Source organism: Canis lupus, chromosome 37, assembly GCF_003254725.2.
Source record: "Canis lupus dingo isolate Sandy chromosome 37, ASM325472v2, whole genome shotgun sequence".
NCBI lineage: Eukaryota > Metazoa > Chordata > Mammalia > Carnivora > Canidae > Canis > Canis lupus.
In genome coordinates this window covers 20,961,447-20,976,794 of record NC_064279.1, presented here as the reverse complement: position 1 = coordinate 20,976,794, position 15,348 = coordinate 20,961,447, and the positions used below count along the sequence as shown (strand labels likewise).

At 36.4% G+C, this 15,348-nt stretch overlaps 1 protein-coding gene and 1 long non-coding RNA gene across 13 annotated transcripts in view; one reads left to right on the top strand and one right to left on the bottom strand.

Annotated features, from left to right (window-relative positions):
- The window catches only part of IKZF2 (IKAROS family zinc finger 2), a 154,223-nt gene that overhangs the window by 52,986 nt on the left and 85,889 nt on the right, over window positions 1–15,348 (top strand). The gene's annotated exons all lie outside the window — the stretch shown is intronic.
- The window catches only part of LOC112656308 (uncharacterized), an 80,913-nt gene continuing 78,047 nt past the window's right edge, over window positions 12,483–15,348 (bottom strand). Inside the window, exons 5-6 of the long non-coding RNA XR_004812600.2 lie at window positions 14,228–14,297; window positions 12,483–12,654 (exon numbers count right to left, since the gene is read on the bottom strand). This is a non-coding gene — a long non-coding RNA (uncharacterized LOC112656308). The remainder of the gene's footprint in view (window positions 12,655–14,227; window positions 14,298–15,348) is intronic.

Here is a 15,348-nt window from a genome sequence, read left to right as displayed (position 1 = left end):
TTTTCTTTTCTTTTCTTTTCTTTTCTTTTCTTTTCTTTTCAAGATTTTATTTATTTAGTTTAGAGAGAGAGAGAGTGCATGGGGAGGGGCAGAGGGAGAGAGAGAAACTCAGGCTGACTCTGCCCTGAGCTTCGAGCCCGAGGTGGGGCTCGATCTCAGAACCCTGAGATCATGATCTGAGCTGAAATCAAGGGTTGGATGCTTAACCAACTGAGCTATCCAGGCACCCCTGGAAGTGATTTTTCAGTAACATTCCTACTTTTCATGTGGACATAAGTACTCAAGAAGCATGTATATAATATTTGCATCTAATAAAATAATACTTTAGATAATTTTCCCTTTCCCTGTCTCTTCAATAACCTGTTTTCTCTTTATCTTTGCAAGTGAAAAACAAGAAGGATGGGAGAGAGGATGTCAGGTGGGAAGAGAAGGACCAAGGGTAACTTTCCTTATGTAGAGTCCTTAATAAAGTAAGTCTTTGGATCTTCATCAGTAGATGGGTAAATTCAGTGGGCTTGCTAGATGCTTTCCTTCTCTAAATCAACTAGTTAATATTTAGTTGGATTTTTATTTTGTCTTCATTTGGTTAATTCTACCACTGATAATTGACATGTCCATTTGCCTGATAGCCTTTGGGGAGTGTTTAAAGATTGAGGATAAAAACTATCAAGGGCAGAACTAGAAGAGGTGACTGACTCCTGATTCTCTGCTGCCCTTGAAGGCACTGGATAATGGAGAAACAAGTGCCTGCATGTGTTGGATTTTGTTAGTTGGATCCAGCTCCAGCAAAGAGACAACTGAGGTCACGTCAGCACCTCGGAAGGCTGGGAAGCTGGAACTGGAGCAGCTGAGCCAATCCCTAGACAAACAGGTTTTAACCAGGACAGAGTAAAAGAGCGCTTTGCTTTGGAAACTCTTTGCCCATCACCTAAGGAATTGATTCTGTTCTCATCTTTTCCTCTGTCTGTTCATTTTTGTATAGAATAGAATCATTATAAAGAATCTATCTATATTTCTCTTTATATAACAAAAAGTAATTGCTAATTTTTATGTTAGACTTTGAGTGGGTTTTTTTTTTTTTCTTCAGAGTTAGAAGCAAAGGAAGTATTAGTTCTGTAATTAAGGTAGCATAATGAGAAAACCATTCATGGCTACGGTAAGGATGACCTTTTGTTGACTATAAGCATTTTACATAAGGTTAAATGTGGATTAAATGTGACACCTGTCCCAATAACGTGTTTAAATATTTCCAGGTTATGTAATATGTAATTTCCAGGTTATGCTCAAACCTCTTTTGACTGTAGATTGAGATTTTCATATAATTCCTATAAATGGAGCCTCGGATTTTAGTCTCAGCTTCTTTACTGACTTCCTTTATAAATTTTTGCAAGTCACTTTACTCTTCTGTAACTTATTTCCTCTTAAGTAATATGTAGTTCAGTGGTTCTCAATTCTGGCTACATGTTAGAATCGTCTGGAGATGTTTTAAAAATACTGATGCTCTTGCCCATTCCATACCAATTTAATCAGCATTTTCAGGAGTTGGGCTCAGGCATCAGTGATTCATCAGTTTCCCAGAATAAATTGATGTGCCGTCAATGTCTAGAACCATTGGTATAGAATGATATAGCTGACCTAACTTCTGGGATATTTTGAGGTTAATTAATATATATTAACTATTTTACTCACTCTTGCAAAAAGTATTCTTTTGCGAAGTGTCTTTTCTTTTTTAATGTTGACTTGGAAAAGGGCCCTTCAAATGATCCTGTACTTTAGCAGATTGCATTTAACTGTTGATAGAGTGTAAAAATGTTTGGTGATGGATATTGTTAAGTATGTAATCATATCCTGTTTTATCACACCTCTAATTACAAATAAATAATTGATTTGTCAACAAGTATAAACTGATAGAAGGGTGGGAGAGGGAAGAGTGAAAAGTGAGGGAACAATGTTTATTGAACACCTCTGCAGGCTATTGCCATGTTCTATAACACAGTAACTTCTAATATTGGAATCACTTTTCCCCTTCCATGAAGAAATTGGGACTTAGTTTTTAAATTAAAATTATTATATTTTATTAAGTTATATAATCTCATGAATTGATTTTAAAAGTCATCCACGTAACTTATCTATGGACATAAAGGCTAAATGCTGAGGTTTCAGTTAAAAAATACTCAATTAGGAATGAAGTTTGTGATTTAAATTATTGTCAGCAAAAGTAAATATACTAAAAAACAAACAAACAAAAAGCCCAGAGAAAAAGAATTGGTTTTACTGGTTGTAGGGAATAGCTATTTGCTTAACTGTGCAGAATTTTATTTTTATTTTCTGTATTTGGTAATTATAGCAGAGATGGAATTTTACTTTGATTATTTAGATATGTTTATTTACATATGTTTTAAAATGTTTTAAAATATTACATCATTTTACATTATAAGTCTGATTATTTCCAATTGCAGTTTTAGGACCACAGTAGTTCACTTGAGCATCTATAATGATTCCACAATTGTGTTAATTAGCACAGGAAACCATATTATTACATAAAGCATACCATTAGCTTTGATTTTACTACCTATTTTATGTATTATCTCTTAAAATATAAAGACAGCAATAACTTAATCTTTCAGTGACTGATATTGACACTTTTCAAAATTTTTATCACAAGTTAATAGCTTACACAACAAACTCATCTTAAAATGGTTTAAAAATGGGCAGCCTGGGTGGCTCAGCGGTTTAGCGCTGCCTTTGGCCCAAGGAGTCATCTTGGAGACCTGGGATCAAGTCCCACATCAGGTTCCCTGCATGGAGCCTGCTTCTCCCTCTGCCTGTGTCTCTGCTTCTCTCTCTCTGAGTCTCATGAATAAATAAATAAAATCTTAAAAAAAAATTTTAAAAATAAATAAAACGGTTTAAAAATTAGAAAAAGAAAGAAGTGTCCATCCCTATTTGCAATCATGAAACACATTTTGCCCATGATCTTAAAAAAATATTAAAACTACTGAGATTATTTTACATTGCTAACATTGTATTGGTTTGATTCATAACAGTATTGGTAACATTGATGTTTTCGCCTAGTACTCCTACTCACAGAAATATGAAATTGGTGCCCTATTTTGGAAGGAAATTTTGTAGTATATATCAGGACCCTTATCATGTCTGTACTGGTTTTTGACCTCCTAATACTAGAGCCTTTTTTAACACTAATCTTAGGAAACTTGTCATAAGTACAGACAGAACTTTATTTTTTTTTAATTTTATGTTTTTAAAGATTTTATTTATTTATGAAAGACACAGAGAAAGAGGCAGAGACATAGGCAGAGGGAGAAGCAGGCTCCCAGGGAGCCTGATGCGGGACTCGATCCCACCCAGGACCCCAAGATCACACCCTGAGTCAAAGGCAGATGCTCAACCACTGAGCCACCCAGGCGTCCCTACAGACAGAACTTTACGCCTAAATACAGCCACTAAGATTTATAATTGGAAATTATTTTTGGAAACAACGCTTAAGTAAATTATGGTTATTCTCTAGATGAAACATATGTAACATTAGAAAATTATGTTGATGAAAATTTTCTTAATGAAATGGGAAATGCTTACACTAACTTAGAGGAATATACTATGTATAGTATATATTATATATGTCAACAGTTTATTAATATCATATAGTCTCAACTCTCCTTAAAAAGATATGATAGAGACATACTAAATGTTTAAGTAGGGGTAGGTTTGTGGGGTTTATGTATCTGTGTTTACCAGTTTTATATAGTGAAGGCTTGTTGCTTTGATAATCAGAAAGGAAACAAAACAAATAAATTTTACATATAATTACCAGCAGTTTTATTTTGAGGGCCAGGCTTGAGTTGCTATTCTTGTATATTTTTGGATATTCTTAGGCATTTTTAGAGTTAATCTTTTAGCTATTAAGTTTGTGAAATTTGTACCCAGTTTAGAGCATGATATTCTCTTGATCAAACGACTTATCCTAAGAGAATGGGATGCTGTTTTTAGAGATTTCAGCTGTACCTTCTTCTCTAGTTCATCTTTTATGCTTTTCTGGGCATATCCTCCGTGTTACCTTCCAAAGACAGGAGGTTAAGAAGTCATTGTAACCTAGACATGGGTTCCTTACAAATATCAACTGATATTAAGGAAACTGCAGATGGAATTCTTTTACGCCAAGTCATAATATTTATATGTTATTTTAAATATCTGTAATTTTGTCTCTAATAAATGGAAACAATATGCTTAGATGAGCTAAAAATACTAAATTAGAAATTTTTCCTGAGTTTTGCTTCTGCTGAAATACATGAAAATCTTATTTCTCTTTAGATTTAGTGGAATAGCAATGTATAGGCTTAGCATAAATTGCAATGTCCATTTTTTTTCTTCAGCCTTTTATTAATAGACACACAAACAGGTAAAAGTAAAACTAAGTGAAAAGGCAATCTCAAAGTTGTATTCATTTTCATAAAAATATTTTTAAAGTTGATCTTTGAAATTTTTATTATATACCAATGAACAATTAAAGGGGTCATTGTATGATTAAAATTAGTAATATATGCATGGTTTTAAATTTTTGACTCTCAATGTTTAAACTCTTTTCATCATCCAGTAAGTCTTTATTGTTGTGTACTTCTTCATTAAAGATTAAATTTTTATATTTTCTCAGCTTATGGTATTTGACTTTTCTCTCACAAGATCATTTTATTCAGTCACTCACCCATGCATTTCTCATTCATTCTTTTCATATAACAAACATTTATAGAGTACTTACCATGTGTGGAGCATGTTTTTCCTAGGTGACAGATCTTCCTATCAGAGTGTTTCGATTAAATTAATCAAGTGACTAATTTGTATATAATTATTTTTGCAGTCTTAGAATATTGTTTAACTTAGTGATTCTCCTTTAATTGTTTAAGTATCAGTATGTTAGCATAGTTGGGTCTGGTGAGGACTCTTCACAGCCTGTACACACCTTCTCACTATATTCTCATAAGGCAGAGAAAGAGTGAGGAGGTGGGTGGGAGAGAAAGGGAGAGGGAAAGCTCTATGGTACCTCTTCTTAAAAGGTCACTAACCTCATCATGAGGGCTCTCCCCTCATAACCCCATCTAAACCTGATTATCTCCCCAAAAGGCCCCATCTCCAACTACCATCACACCGTGGGCCAGGGTTTCAATATAACGAATTTTGCAAGGACGTAGTTCAGTCCGTAGCAATTGGTATATTTTGTTTTATTTAAAGATTTGTTAAAAGGTTTTATTTTAGAGAGAGATTAAGAATGAGAGCAAAGGGAAGGGAAGGGAGAGTGAGAGAGAATCTGAAGCAGACTCCCCTCTGGGCATGGAACCTGATGCAGGACTCAATCTCACAACCGACCATGAGATCATGGCTTGAGCTGAAACCAAGAGTTGGATACTTAGCCAGCTGAGCTACTCAGCTGCGCCAAGGCTCACTGTTTAAAATGAATCTTGGGCTTATTGAAGGATTCATTCAATTTGCAATTATATAACATCCTAATTTTTAATTTATTGTTATATTTTGGTCAATTTTAATTTACTTTATTGTAAAACTCTCAATCATTCATTATAATGTTCACTTAGAGAGCTTATCTATAGTTATCACATTTATACTGATTTTTCCTTATTTTTTCTCGAAGTCTGCAACTTTGAGTTGAATTCTGAATTTAAGATCTATGTTTCTAGTTGCCTTTGGGATGTTTAGAAATAACTACAAATAATGTTTTGAGCTCAACAGATAAAAAAATGCAGAATTCTTACATGCCATTTCACTCGAATATATTCTCTTTCCAAATTATCTTATCCCTGTCATTAATATAACCCTTTACTCTGTAAGGTTCTTCAGGCTTTGAAATCTTGAACTCACTGATTACTTAATGTTGTTTCTGATACTTAATCTTCTAGTTTCTTTTTTTTTTCTCCCCATAAGATTTCTCTTGGTTTGATCCTATCCTTTCTTATCCTACTGTTCCTTGTCTCATCTAGGCTTTCTTTACTTGGTGCTGATATTTACCTAGCACTCACAGGTACATTATACTGGTTACTAAAATATTAAAATGCTTCTGTACAGGTTTGAGAAATAGGCTTTTCTCCAGTTCCATTGAGTCATCCCCCACCCTGGCCTCTGCAAATGCTGAATATCCCTCTGGGCTCCTGCAGCTATGTATGGTAATTTCTCTCTCCTGCTGTCTTTTATGGAAACTGTGGTCTCTGTAGTGTGATATGTAGAATATTGCCCCTGTCTTTATGTTGAGCCTCATAATTATGGTAGATTAGTACCCTCTTACTGGTCCTTTATCTCTGGCTACTTTTCCCTCTAACATATTCATCATATACAGATGACTCTCCCTAATCTCTTTACTCTTCTGATCAAGAGATGGAACTCAGGTCAGACCCTTTATCAACTGACCTTACCATTTCTGCCTAACTTGTTTTTTCGTGCCTCTCTCAATGAGTCAGATTGATCTCCTAACATAAGATGTTCTCATTTCTGCTTTTATTTGCCTTTGCTCACTTTCACACCTCTGAAATTCTCTGTCTTGTGAAAGATTTGTCTTAAGTTCTATGTCACTTCTACCTTAGGTAATTCCTCCTTGAACTGACTTCCTCTTAGAATTCCTCTTAGAATCCATATAGCAGACTGTATCTTATAAAGTATTAGTTTCAGAGTTAGAAAGTTAGAGTTTGTATGGTTGATGTTGCTTTCTAACTCAGGGAATTTCTTCTGCTGAATCTTTGATATACACTGAAGATTTTTTTCCAAGCCTATAACATTGATGGTTCTGTTGTTGGACACTCCTAGTTATTATTCAGTTTTGAAATATTTCCTGATGTTTTATGTGCCAGGCACCGAACTTGCCCTACAGTAATGAACAAAACAGATATGGCTCTCTCCTTATAAAGCTTACAGTCCAATTTAGGAGAAAACATTAAAAAGTAACCATACACAGAAATGTATAATGATGATTTTTAATAGGTGCTGCAAAGTAAAAGAACAGGGGGACAATGAAAAACAGCATTAGGACCTTAGTTTACACTGAATATTTACAATAGGTGAAATTTAAGCTGAGGGGATCCCTGGGTGGCGCAGCCGTTTGGCACCTGCCTTTGGCCCAGGGCGTGATCCTGGAGACCCGGGATCGAGTCCCACGTCGGGCTCCCGGTGCATGGAGCCTGCTTCTCCCTCTGCCTGTGTCTCTGCCTCCCTCTCTCTCTCTCTCTCTCTGTGACTATCATAAATTAAAAAAAAAAAAAAAATTAAAAAAAAAACTTAAGCTGAAAAGTCAGTAAGAAGGGGATACACATAGAGCTGTGGTGTATGAGAGGTATGCTTACCTTAAGGCAAAAGTTTTTGTTCATCAAAGAAGCGAAGGAAGACGAGCGGGCTTAGTAATTGCAAGCAAGATGAAGGGTGGGACTGGTGGTGGAGACTTAGGAAGGGAGCCTTATGACATTATACTTTCCTGTAGATCATAGAAGAAGTTTGTATTTATATCCTAATTCAAATGAGCAACTACTGAAAGATTTTGAACACTGACTTGGTAGGATTTGATTTATGTTTTTTTTTGGTGGAAGGAGGGAGGAAATTTTTAAATTTAGAAAGGCTGATTTTCTGCATTACTTAAATGAGTTTCTTAGTTATAGAAATGTAGAACAAGTACACAGCCTTTGTCTTGGAATAGAAAATTTTCTGACTTCATTAATATAAGGCTGCTGTCTCCAGGGAGTGCAGATATGTTCTGCTCTGTACAGCTGGTTTGTGGGGAGGAGGAGGTCAATTTACATAAGGTGCTCAGGACCTTCTGCAAGAGAAAGAGCTAATACCTGGTCTCTGATGGGATGGAGGCATGTAGGTGGCCCTGCTCCCAAAAAATCCAGTCTCAAGAAAGGGCAGTAAGACTTCTGAAATAAAAATACCTTGAGGAAAATTTTATTTGAGGACATAAAAGTGGAATCCAGGCTGGGGACCAACTCTCAGAAGAGCTTTTATGCTCCCAGGGCTGATGCTGGAAAGTAGTGCAGATGTCCTGAGGGTAGTTTGTACACTGAGGAAGAGCAGTTGATAATGGGTAAGTGTAAGCCACTGTGGCTTGAATAGGGAGCCAGTAGTGGGCCAGCATTGATGGGTGATAAAACACCAGTAGCTTTGAAGATAGCAAAATAATCAGTACTTTCCACTCTTCTTTGACGTATGGTATACAGACTGCACTTTTAGGGCACGTGAGATCGCTAATCAGTTATATTTAAAATAAACATTTAATATGACCATAATTGTACCTTGAAGTGATAGAGCAGGCTACTATGGTTATGATATATAAAAGATGTCTTAACTTGTTTTTTGAGAGCATGGATTAGAAAATTGCATGAGAAGAAATGGGGAAACTCGTGGACATAAGGAAACCAGTAATAGTTAAGTAAAATATCATATTACTTGGAACTAGAGTGATAGTAGCAGAGAGAAGTGAAGTATTATTTCTTTAATTAAGATCCAGATCTTGGGGCACCGGGGTGGCTCATCGGTTAAATTTCCGCCTTCTGCTCAGGTCATAATCCTGGAGTCCTGGGATTAAGCCCCATGTCAGGCTCCCTGTTCAGTGGGGAGCCTGCTTCTCCCTCTCCCTCTGCCTGCTGCTCCCCTTGCTTGTGCTTTCTCTCTCTGTCAAATATATAAATACCTTTTTTTAGAAGATCTAGATTTTTCTGCAAGAACTTTGTTGATCCTATATCTTTCAAATATCTAGACTTGAGCTTTCATATCTACCTTTCTGTTCTTTTTCTCCTATTTAAACATCTCTAATTCCTTCAGTGTTTCCTCTATTAGATAATTTCTGGAATCCAGACTTAACCATTCAGGTATCCTTATCAGCTTGTGTCATCCACAGGTTTGATAAATATGCCTTGCATTTTTTTTTTCATTCCTGTTAAAGTAGCCCTGTGGCATAGGACTTGTTCTCTTCAAGTTAACATCTTTCCTTAATCAACTCTTTTTGGGTGTGGTTGTTCAACCTGTTATGAATGTACCTAACTCATATTATTTCCTGCATGTTTCTCTATTTTGACCTCAAGAATATCGTGAGAGGTTTCTTCAAAAATGCAATTAAGTTCAGGAGAGACAAAGTTCACATTTTCTTTATCTGCCAGTCTAATAATTGAATCAACAATAAAAACACTATTTTTAGTGAACCCACATTGGAACCCTTTCTAAAGTTGTTACATAAACATTTGCCTACTAATTTTAATGGGTCCATTGCAAGTTTATTTATCTGAGATTTGGAGAATTCAAATGCTTTGCTTTAAAAAATTATAAAAATAGCCCACCTCTAGTGTTCTGGCAACTTTCCTGGCCTCTTAAGTATTTCAAAGGTTCTTATGGTAGTTTCTTGATCATTTATACACTTCCTTTGAGGTCCGTGGGATGTATCTTATCTGAGCTTGTATTTTATGGGCTGCTGTATCAAAGTACCACAAATTGGGTGGCTTAAACCATATAAATTTTTTGTTTCAGAGTTCTGGAGGCTAGATATCCAAATATAAGGTGTTAGCAGTGTTGGTTCCTTCTGGGAGATATGAGGGAGAATCTGTTCCAGGCCTCTCTTCTAGGTGTAGGTAGTTTGCCGTTCCTTGGTCTCTGGATGCATTACCCTAACCTTTGCCTTCATGTTCACATGTCTTTCTTTCTTTTTTTTTTTTTTAATTTTTTTTTCACATGTCTTTCTTGCTGTGTGCATGTCAGTGTCCACATTTCCATTTTTTATAAGGTTACCAGTTATACATCATCTTAACTAATCACACATCCAATTAAAAAAAAACACTAATTTTTGAATTGGCGTATTTCTTGGTGAAAATGAAGTATGATATAAAATCATTTTGTTGTATTATATAAGTCTATGTGTGTCCAGAGCACCAAATTAAAGTGTAAATATCAGAGTAAATGAGTCTAGAGCTGATGACACAAAAGATCATGTTTGTTTAGTTTCCGTTAAAAAGAAATAGAATAAAAGAAAAAATGGGGCTCCACCTATAGGCAGAACCTATATGCCTATAGGTCAACCTAGATGTTACATATCTCACCAGTCTGTGACTTTCATATAAAGACACATATCTTTTCATGAGCAGATTAAGGTAGTTAGCGCTCCCTAGTAGCAACCCCACTGGCCTGATTCATGGAAATTAGCCCTCTTTACAGTGTTTCAAGTTACCCCTGACCCACTATCACCTCGAACATGTCTAAAAACCATTCTCTTAGTTGTCACTACCATAGACTGTCTTTCCACTCCTCCTCTGGCTCCTGAATGTTCATATCTATAGCTCAAGAAGTTCTTGACAAAGATCCTTTGTTGACACACCTATAAGGAGAAAACCATTTCTCATATCAAGGATGCCATGTATGGCTTCTAGATTTTTTTTGTAGGGATCCCTTTCCCCAGCTTTGCCATACCACGTCATCTGAGCTGTAAACAACCTCTGCTAGGGGCGCCTGGCTGCCTCAGTCAGTTAAATAAGTACCTGCGATCAGCTCAGGTCATGGTCCCAAGGGCCTGGGATCAAGCCCCATCTCTGTTCAGCCAGGAGCCTGCTTCTCGCTCTTCCTTTGCCCCTCCCCACTGCTCATGCACATTCTCTCTCTCTCAAATAGTCTTAATTTTTTTTTTTTAAATAAACAAACCCTGCTAGTGCCCAGAAGATCAGGAAGTGCCTCTTGATCAGTTTGTAGCTGTAATCTCTTTTCCAGATTTTCATTTCTCGTGAAATGAAGCTCCATCATTTTTTTGGTCTTCATTCCTCGACTATAAACATTTAATCTCAGGCAAGGAGTTTCACAGGGAACAGATATTAGGCTGTACTTTCACCTCTATACTTATCTGTTACCCTTAGTTCAATTTCCTCCCTCATCTCCCTTTTACAGAATAAAGGTTGTCATGCCCATGACTGATTACAAACAGAATTGGGGCTAGCTGAGTGGAGATTACTTTTTGGGCCCCAGATCTGGCAGCCAAAAATGTTCTGTTACATAAAGCATTATATTTAGCAAATGAAGATATATCTGGATCATTCTTGAGAATTGTAAAACATTGCTTATTTGGTGTATTTGAGGAACAAAAAGACCAGTGTGGTTATAGTGGTGTGAATAAGGAGAATAGTAGGGCCACTCCAGATACTCTGTGGAGTATAGACAAAGGGAGCAGTAGTACAAGCCATGGATGTTATGGGGACCTGTGTGAAAGTGATCTATGTGACTGATAGTAGTGGACCCAACTGGAGGAGAGCACTGGAGTTGGTGTGAAGAGGTCAGATGTATTGTGTAAGTAGAACCTACCGGGCTTGTTGATGGATTGGAAGTGGCATGTGAAGAAAAAGAGGTGTTAGGAATTACTGCTAGTTTTTGGCCCAAGCAACCCTGTGAATAGTGATGTCATTCACTGATATGGGGAGGCCTGGAGGGAGGAGTGGATTTAGAGACTGGAGTGAAAAATTCTATTTTGAACAGGTCAAGTTTGAGATTCATTTCTACAAGACATGCAGATAGCGATCTTGACTCTTAACCAAAAGGTCTTAACCAAAGATGGGAGAGCCAGAATGCTCTTGCAGCACAGAGCAATTTTGAAACTACTTACAGTGTAATCACGGTTCAAAGCTGCCAGATATGTGAACATCATGCATGACTTTCTTTACTCCTGACATGTATGGCAGATCTTTTATGTGTGATACACTCTTATTTTTTTTTTCCTATCTGTATATGTTTTTCTTCTTTACAAATTTTTACTCTCCAAGATTTTGCTACTTACTAATTATAAGATTTGGCTAAGCTACTTATTTTTTTAAAAAATGGTGTTCTCGATATAAATGAGGATAATATCACTTATTTCAGTGAGTTGTTCTGATTATGTTAGATAATGTTCTTGAAACTCTTAGCATAGTGCCTAGCATGCAGTTAGTATCTATTAAATACCTTCAGTTTTGGTTATTATTTTTGGAAAAGGAATATTATTTTTAAAGCTTCTTTTAAATATTTTGGAATGAGATAGGGTATAAATGAGCAAATAATAGTGGACTGTCATTTTCTATAGACATGTATAAAGCAATTTTTTCTTAAATGAGTTGCATTTTTATACCTTTTAGAATTACAAAATATTACAATCAGTATTTTGAGTTTTACAAGCACATGTGGGTTTTTTTCTTTTTTTGGCATCATAAATATGATTAGTGGTGTGAGTTAATCTTTGGTGCTTCATAAGGTTTGTAATACCTTTATGCAAATCAAAATTCCCACAGAAATAAGGAGTTAAAATGAAGCAATGGGCATTATTTAGATCACCTTTTTTTTTCTCTGCTCTACCAGGATTAACCTTACCATATGTTGTGTATCAAGACCTTTGAATATGCTCAGGTTTTCCGTTGATTTCCCCTACTCTTTGTTTTAAAACCTAAGATTACTACTTTGAGGGTACTGTTGTTATGAAAGGGTTTTGGTTTTTTTGCTTTTTTTTTTTTTTTTTTTTGAGAGCAGAGTAAATGTATGCTAGAGAATATAATGTTGAGATGCTCCCTGTTGCATTAACACAGAGATCTTTAAGGAGCAAAGGCTAGATCACTTAATAAAACCACAGTCTCTTCTTTGGCAATCGTGTTGAACCTGGAAGAAAGCCAGACATGGCCAGTATAAGGTTAGATTCCATTCCATCAGCATAATAGTTAATAATAGTTGACTGACAGGGATGTGAAGGGTGCTCTTTTTTCCTCCCCCTTCTACCCCTGTTCCAGGCTAGCCTCTCTAGGGAATATGCCATTCCTTTCTCCATTCCTAAAATTCCTTGCTTGAGCACAGCCAGGGGCTGCTGGACTGGTGTCTGATTGTAAAGGGGGTGCGGGGTGGGGGGGTATCTCCTTGAAAGAGTTGTTAGCTCTTGTGGTTCCTGCTGAGGGATCCACAAATCTCCAAACAATGGTAGAGATTTAGAAAAAAAGGTGGGTTGCCCCATTACGGCTAATGTTTATGTGTGAAAAATAAGTGGAATTAACTTAATACCACATCAAGATCACTTCTGCTTCCCCACAGCCACAGGTGACATTCTTGTCCATGGAAATTTAGTGCTATTTTAGTCTGATTTTTGTGACTTGTACATGTCATACACTATTTTGCATTGTTAAAACTATATTTTGAGAGAGTTTAGTACTGATAAATTAGTAACATTTGCAACTTTCTTGCAGCCTGTCTGTCTGTCTGTCTGTCTCTCTCTCACTCTCTCCTTTTTGGATGCAGGTATTTGCAGGATAGGAACTATTCAAACAGTTACAACATTCCAGAGATTCTTTCCCTGTATTCTACATGTCTATATTCAGAGTTATATTTAAATAGTAAGGTATTGCCGAATATTAAAGAACGTAAGATTCATTAATTAGTATAGTGTTTAGGTGAAAATTCAAAAGTTTTCCTAAGTCCAATTAATTCTTCCTCTTTACTGGGGTGGTGATTCCTGGACTAAGCAGTCTTGAATTCTATAATTTGGTAAAGTTCGTATTTGGTGTTGTCTGTAGTTTGGTTTAGCCATTATTCTTTACCCCACATCTCACCACAACAGAGCCACTTGCTAACTTTTAATCACCACCTTCTCAAGTTTAAGAACTTGGCCAGAGTGATCCCGGAAAGTCTCAACATTTTCCAGTGAGTAAAGTCCATCTCTTTGGGAGATCTTGACACCTATCATTAACAAGGGTGCAACCTCCTTAAGGATAATCAAGCATAGAGACCTGCTCTTCTGTATACATGGCAAAACGTAAAGACGTTATACATCAGAATAAGGTAATTCTTAAACAGAGTGCGTTGTATTGAGTGGCAGTGTCGCCTCCCTCATTCTACAGATTATGTTGTGGGTTTCAGATGTTTTTCTCAGGTCAGTTTCCCTGTCATTAATGCTGCAACACCTTTGCTGAGTAGATAGCTACTCTCTCATTCTTTTATTACACCACAGTGAAACTAGCACGCTGACTCTTATGGGCTGATGAATAAACTCCAGTTTTATTAGCTTTTGTAAATAAGCTTTAAAAATAGTTTCTGGTATGAGAATACAGTGAATAAAGACTTAAACCAGATTGTTTTTAAAAAACAAAGCCTCATTTAAATGAAATCATATTTAAGATGTTAATATGATGTTAATATGTTATTATACATGCCATTCAATCTGTAAAGTGTCTATGATATCACTTACCTTACTGGTGAATTTGGCTGGTAACATGAGCATGTGTCCAAAAGCCTGTCTGTTGGATAATATATATAATCTAGAAAATATTTAGTTGCTTTTTAGCACTTTTTAATAAAATAGATCTCATCTTCTTATTTAAAAAAATGCTTACTAAAAATTGCTTTTAACAACACCTGTTTTCTAAGTGTCTTTATAACAAATTAGGAAGGTAATTTGGGAAAGGATTCAATTTGTTTCAGTGAAGATTTTCTGAATATTACTATGTGCCAGCCACTGTGTTAAATCCTTGGAATGCAGAGATGAGTAAGATTGTTCTCAGGTGACAGTGCAGAGTTTAAGAGAAGTGAGTTTAAATCATATCACTCCCCTTATAACGGGTGTACTGCTCTGATGGAAGACATTAATTTTGCTAAAATAGGCCAGAAAGAGATATCCTTTGAGGAAATAACATTGGGGGTCTACCTGGCATGATGAAAGCAGGAAAATGAGGACAAAAAGGACATCTAGTGAAGAGGAATATTGCATGAGCAAAGAGCATTATATCAGTGTGATGGGGAAACAGGAAAGCACTGCAAAGTTTGCAAAATATGACTTCAACAAAGGTTACTATTATTGTTGTTTTTCAGATTAGAAAAGTCATGCTAGGGATTCCTGGGTGGCACAGCGGTTTAGCGCCTGCCTTTGGCCCAGGGCGTGATCCTGGAGACCCGGGATCGAATCCCACGTCGGGCTCCCAGTGCATGGAGCCTGCTTCTCCCTCTGCCTATGTCTCTGCCTCTCTCTCTCTCTCTCTCTCTCTCTCTCTTTCTCTGTGTGTGTGTGTGACTGTCGTAAATTAAAAAAAAAAAAAAAAAAGTCATGCTAATATTTTTCCCTGTATGAAAGGCTTTTAAGTTATGCACATTCCAACAGGAGCTTGGGACTTTGTAGCAACTTAGAAAATACTTAAAGAAGAGACAGTTGAGGGAATCTGTGTTTTGTTGTTTTCACATTATATAGATTTCAATGATGCAATGAGTAAGTCATAATAAAAAGCAGAGCATAAGAAAGTCATTGATATTTTAATAGGTATATAATAGGACAGATGGCAGCTGTTCTTACAGTGAACATACCATAATGTATAAACT